This window comes from Lepidochelys kempii, chromosome 21 (assembly GCF_965140265.1).
Source record: "Lepidochelys kempii isolate rLepKem1 chromosome 21, rLepKem1.hap2, whole genome shotgun sequence".
NCBI classification, from domain to species: domain Eukaryota; kingdom Metazoa; phylum Chordata; order Testudines; family Cheloniidae; genus Lepidochelys; species Lepidochelys kempii.
In genome coordinates this window covers 8575587-8581842 of record NC_133276.1, presented here as the reverse complement: position 1 = coordinate 8581842, position 6256 = coordinate 8575587, and positions in this window count along the sequence as shown.

Here is a 6256-nt window from a genome sequence, read left to right as displayed (position 1 = left end):
AAGGTGCAGAGAATCCTCCAGCAAGTGACCTGTGCCCCATGCTACAGAGGAAGGCGAAAAACCCCCAGGGCCTCTTCCAATCTGCCCTGGAGGAAAATTCCTTCCTGACCCCAAATATGGCAATCAGCTGAACCCTGAGCATGTGAGCAAGATTCACCAGCCAGATACCCAGGAAAGAATTCTCTGTAGTAACTCAGATCCCACCCCATCTAACATCCCATCACAGGCCATTGGGCCTATTTACCATGAATAGTTAAAGATCAATTTATTGCCAAAATCGTGTTATCCCATCATCTTCCATAAACTTACCGAGTTTAATCTTGAAGCCAGATAGGTCTTTTGCCCCCACTGCTTCCCTTGGAAGGCTATTCCAGAACTTCACTCCTCTGATGGTTAGAAACCTTCTTCTATGCAGGAGGCCTCCGAACTCCAAGGTGATTCTGCAAGGATTTTCCGGTGCATTTGGACATTTTGGAGCCCGTACCCCACCCAGAACTGAAGCGCAACCATTACAAAGCATCCCGTGTTTTTAATAATGTCAGGAAAGAGTCTGGATGGGAGAAGAGATAAGATTCTGCTAATAGGGAGGTAGAGTAATAGGGTGTAGAGGGTAAGTCATCTAAGCTCTCTAGGAAGTCTCCAATAAAGGTGTCATAGGTTTTACTTAGAGGAGATTGGCTGGGTATTATAATGTCATAGAACCATTGATTTTACAGCCAGAAGGGACTATTACAATCATCTAGTGTGACCTCCTGTATATGCCTAGCCATAGAGCTGTACCCAGGAATTCCTTCACCCAACCTGCCAGACCACTTTAAAGATTTTTCCAGTCCTAGGGACAAAGAGTTAAGCAGCAAGAGCCTGGACTGACAGTAGCAAAAGCTCCCTAAGGGATCTGAGCATGTGATTCCTATTAAAATTGAGGTGTCCAAACCCTCTCTGCATTTTTTAAAAACCTCAGTCTCGAGGTTTCTTTGCTTTCTGACGCCCTCCAGTTCGAAAAACGTGGACAGCGGAAGAGCTTGTGGCGTGTTGTGGTGGCTCCGAGGATATTTTGGGATGCTCCTACATTCCGTGATATTTGGACATGGGACATTCCTGGCCAACATCAGGGAGCCCCCATCGGTGGGTAACTCCATGTGAGCTGGGTAAAGCAAGCTGGGAAGCAGCATGCAAATAAGCATGTCTAGCAAGCCCCTCCCTTCCCCACTCTGCTTCTCGAATGCTGTGTGAAGTATCCAGGGGGTTAACGGATGGAAGGAAATAAATCACGCTGCATGTCCGTGCTATGAATTATTACAGTGGAATCCTTCTATTATGAAGCAATAATTTTTTCCACTGATCATCTTCACTCCCAAACAGAGAGCTGCGCGTTGCCAACCGTCGCGCTCGATTTTTGTGCACAGGATCCTCACAGAACGTGCTATAAAAGGGTAATCACTTCACCCACCACAGAAATGCAGCCACCTCTGTGGCCAAATGAGGCAGCTGCTTAGCAGGCACAACATGCAACAGGTTGGAGCTAGGAGGAGAAAAAGAATTGTGCTCCCAGCTGGGACGTGTAGGGGGAATTTCGGGAGCCAGAATGGAATTCTCCAGTTTGGCATTCAGCTAACTCCCCTACTGAGGCAGGAAAAGGGGGCACTTGAAAAGCCATGAGCGGTCAGGGCCTCACTTTTTATGTCTCAATTAAAAGGCAGCTCTGCGCCCCCTAATGCTGGCTTCGCGGACCCAGAGGGGAACTGGTAACTCCTGACCTACCAGCAACGCTTCCTGCACATCCCAGGAGTCTCTCAGGCCATAGCTACACTGCAGGGTCGCGCCGACCCTCCCAGCCCAGACAGTCTTGCACGAGGGGGGCTCAAGCTAGCGCCCACAAAATAGCAGTTTGGACGTTGTAGCTCAGGTTCTCAAGCCCACAGACGCCTGGGTCTGAGCTCGCGCGCCTCGCCCGGGGCTCTGCTGGAGTCACACCATTCACACCACAGCTGTTTTTAGCCTGCAAGCCTGTGCCCAGCTAGTGCAGATCTCTCTATCTGGACCGGGAGGCCTCGCTCCCAGCTGCAGTGTAGACACGCTCATGGATCGCCCTGTTGCGTCGCTGAATGAGGCAGGATCATCATAACAATGTTGAGCTTTCAGCCTGCATCGCTCTGCACAGCACTTGGCTCTTTTCGCGTTCACTATAAGCAGCATCCCCTGTGCATTGTAGATTAGAGATTCGACTTGAACGACAGGTCTATGTGACTCTGGAGCTGCTTGATTTATACTGAAATAGCCGTGCGTGTGTGAGCGTATTCTGCTTGGCTACCGGAGGCAGGACTCCTCTCTAGGCCAAAGCATGATTGCCAAGGCATGACCAGTGGACTGGCACAGGATGGTTCAGATTTGAGAACATCTGGTTCACGGTGCTTAGAGGTGACATAATTCACCAAGTGGAACTTCAAGGAAAGGGGAAGGTGGAATGATGGCACCAAAACTGAGCCTTCGTTGGGAGCTAGAGTAAAGTGGACTGGGCTAGACTAGGCTATAAGCTGGGCTAGGCTAACGGGGGTTGGATCAGCTGGGCTAGAATGAATTGAAGGGGGCTGGCTGGGCTAAGCTAAAGGATCCAATAACTATGGACCAGAATGGGGGGAGTGGCATGGGCGGCACTAAGGATAAGTCTGGGAGTGACTGGTGGACTGGCTAGGACTAACTAATGCAAGTGTCTCCCCTGTGGCTCCTAATGAGGAAGTGGTCTGTCCTGGAACCCATTAGAAAGGGGCTCAAAGAGGGGATGGGTTGCTGCTCCGAATTAGCGCTGGGATGAAGAGCAGAGTCGGCAGCCCCCAAATTACATCCAGATGCAGTGCACTGACAGACCCCCAGGGATGCCTGCCATCTGCACGGAGGATGTGGTACATACATAGCTCATTCGGGTTGCAGGAGGGAGGTGGCGGAGCTGGAGTTGTGCACAGCGTGTGAGTGCAATAGAAAGAGAGAGAGAAAGACACCGCTCTGACAGAGACAGAGCTGCTGTTATAACAGGGAGCTGGACTCTCTCCCCAGCACCGCCAGCCAGCCCATGTTCTCCAACTCAGGTTATTGAGGAGCTGTTTAAACTGTAAAGAAGGCAATTTGCTCTGCAAGCTTTATTGAACGAAGGACAGATGCTGATTCCCCCCCTCCCCCACGCCCTGCTGACTTTTCATCTTTTCATTCCACGCCCCCTCCCATCCCTGCCCCTTTATCTTTTTTCCCATCCAACTCTGGAGGAGGAGCCGAGTCGCATGAAAAACACAATGATGGAAAAGCAACGGCAACCCCTGGGAAACTTTGCAGCAAGCCTCTGAGTTGAGGATCCCCAAAGTCCCTTCCACCGACTCATATGTGCCGATTCACAACAGCTGATTTCCTTCATGCCTTTCACCTTGGCAAGATGATCGCCTCGTTCCTCCACAACGAGACACACACGTAATACCCAGACTGACAAACAGAGTCTCTGGTCAAGAGCAAAATTTGTGCCTGTAAGATTGTCAATGCACTCAGGTCAGCTGTTTTCAAGTGATGAGTTTAGTAGTATTTTAAATGAGAGAATGTTAGGACACTGAACTCATGAGACCTGGGTTCTGTTCCCCGCTCTGGCAACGGCCTTGTCGCTGGCCTTGGGCAAGTCACTTTCCCTCTCTATGCTTCAGTTTTCCCACCCACACTTTACCTCTTGTCTGTTTAGACTCAGTGCTTCAGGGCAGAGACTGTCTCTTAGTATATGTTAGCTCAGTCCCAGCACAACGTGGCCCTGATCTTGGATGGGGTCCATAGGGGCTCCTGTAGTACTTCCGAGCAATAGTATTGCATTAGATTGTCCTGTTTTGCTTCCAAACAGAAATGACCTTCAATGAGGGATTTAGGAAGGGATTCATCCTGGCTGTTTTTTGGAGCTTTTACATTTTTGAAGTGCTCAATATAAAGCTCCATGGCATAAAATAATATTTTCTTTCCCTATTGTTTTTGTCTTTTTTCCATCTGGCAATGTCCACCCTGACCCTCTTTCAAAATAGTGAGAAAAAAACAACAACATGAGGAGAGGCTGAGGGAACTGGGCTTATTTAGTCTGCAGAAGAGAAGGGTGAGGGGGGATTTGATAGCAGCTTTCAGCTACCTGAAGGGTACAGACTAACGTGGCTGCTACTCTGAAACAAACATGTAAACTATTGTTTAAGTCCTATGGAGGCTAAACCAACACTGTGAATTCCACCACGCTGGAACTTTGGAGATAGGAGGGGGTTGAGCTCTCGGTTTTGCTAATGGCTGGTGCTGCTGCAGCTGAGAGAAGTGCAGGGCAGGAGAAAGACACAGGCTTGACCTCCTGGGGGGCGGAATGCCCTTAATTATGCACAGAACAGTAGCAACAGTGCCAGCTTCCCCTGCATGGTCCTGCCATTGGGATGAACCCCGCACCGAGAGAAGGAATCTTCCTGAGAAGTGGGGGTCGGTTTCCACGCCCCATTAGTCCTTTGGCCTCTCTGCTGAGACCGCTGCTTGGCGAGCAAATTAGTGCCAGTTGTAAAGGAGGTTTAGGGGATACAAATCATCCATAGATTGCAGGCTCCTTGGGGCAGGGACCATCCTGCCTGAGTGCTTGAGAAGCTCTTAGCATGTAGTCGGCACTACTGCGTAGAGAGAGTAATAATAATTAACAATGTGGCCACATGTCCACCAGCAGCTGGACCAAGACATTGGTCAAGTCATTGCCTGTAGGGACCAGTAAACTGCTGTAACCTTCCACTGATGCCCCTCAGGGGGAGTGGGAATTGTGACAGCCAAGGAGGGAATGAGTAAAGAAGCGGATCTTGCTAGGAGTGGAGTGAGGGATTTTAAGATTTAGAACCACAGGGGTGTTTCCTGTTGGAGAAATATTGCAAGACGGGCCAGGCTCGGGGACCAAAGGACTTGACCGTGTCCTTTTCGCTTTGAATTGAGACTCCCATGGCCTGATTTCGTATGTAGGTCCACCTTGAAGAGGGTAACGAACGGGCACTTTACAGACTGCCTATGTATGTATTTCCATGCAGGGGCACTAGAGCTCAGGAGGAGCCCTATGGCCCATCAGGCCATTCATCTGCATCATTTAGAGGCCCACATAATAACGTTTATTCTTGCCTGTATTTATTATTTTGAGTCACAGCTTCCCAGGGTTATACCAGCAGGGTTAGGTTCCACTCCCTGGCTGTCAGCCAGCTCCCTCTTGGGGCTGCCATGCTCTGTTGATTAGGACCTCTTGCTGGGGAGACCTTAGCTGTTTCCATCTCTAGTACTCCAAGCACCCCAGGAAGGAGTGGCAGTATTGTGATCCCCATTGTGCAGATGGAGAAGGCGAGGTGCAGAGAGGCAAAGGGGCTGGCGGTAAGTCACTGGGGAGAGACGGGAATAGAGACAAGGTCTCCTGACTCCCAGTCCAGTGCCCTCCCACTACAGCCTACTGGCCTCCTTCTTTCAGCACTGCTTCCTCCTGTAGGATTGAACTGGGCTATGGGCTGGATCCCCTAGGGGGGCTGTATCGGTCTGTGGGCTGGGTCCCTATGGTGGGCTATCTGGTCTATATTAGTGTTTGGTTGCCCGATGGGACTGTTACAGTCTATCAATTACATGCCCTTCAGAACTTCCTCCTGCACTTGGGACCGGGTCCACGTCGGGGGCTGCTGGTCTATGGGCTGGGACCCCCGGGGTGGCTGTCACCATCTATGGACAGGGTCTCCTCCAGGGTAACGGTGGCGGAAGGCTAAGTTGCATTGTGCAAACTCTGTCTGCTGCTGTTTCCTTTTCATATAAAAAGCACGACAAGTCCCTTCTTTCTCCTTGGTTCTTTTTATTAAATACCAAGAGGATTTAAGGTAAATAATAACAATCAGGGAGGCAGTAAAGCCTGGAGGACTTTTCCCTGCTGTGTGTGAGCCGGCCCCAAGAGCCAAGCAATTGCTTGGCTGCCTTTGGCAGGATGCAGAGAAAACTGAAGGTCCCCAATTCAGGAGAGCATCCTCATAACCTTGAGCATGTGCTTGGCTCCCACTGAATGCAATTCATGTGCGGTAAGTTAAACATGTGCTTAGTTTAAGTGCTTTCCTAACTGCAGGCCATGGTGAGAGATGAGGTCTTTCTAAAAAAAAAAAATCATTTATTAGTTAATTAGCTTTGTTTAAAAACACAGTTCTCAACTGCCTCCGCAGCAGAGGGAAATGTTATTAAACGCGAGTCCGTCGGTAGGCAGGACGTG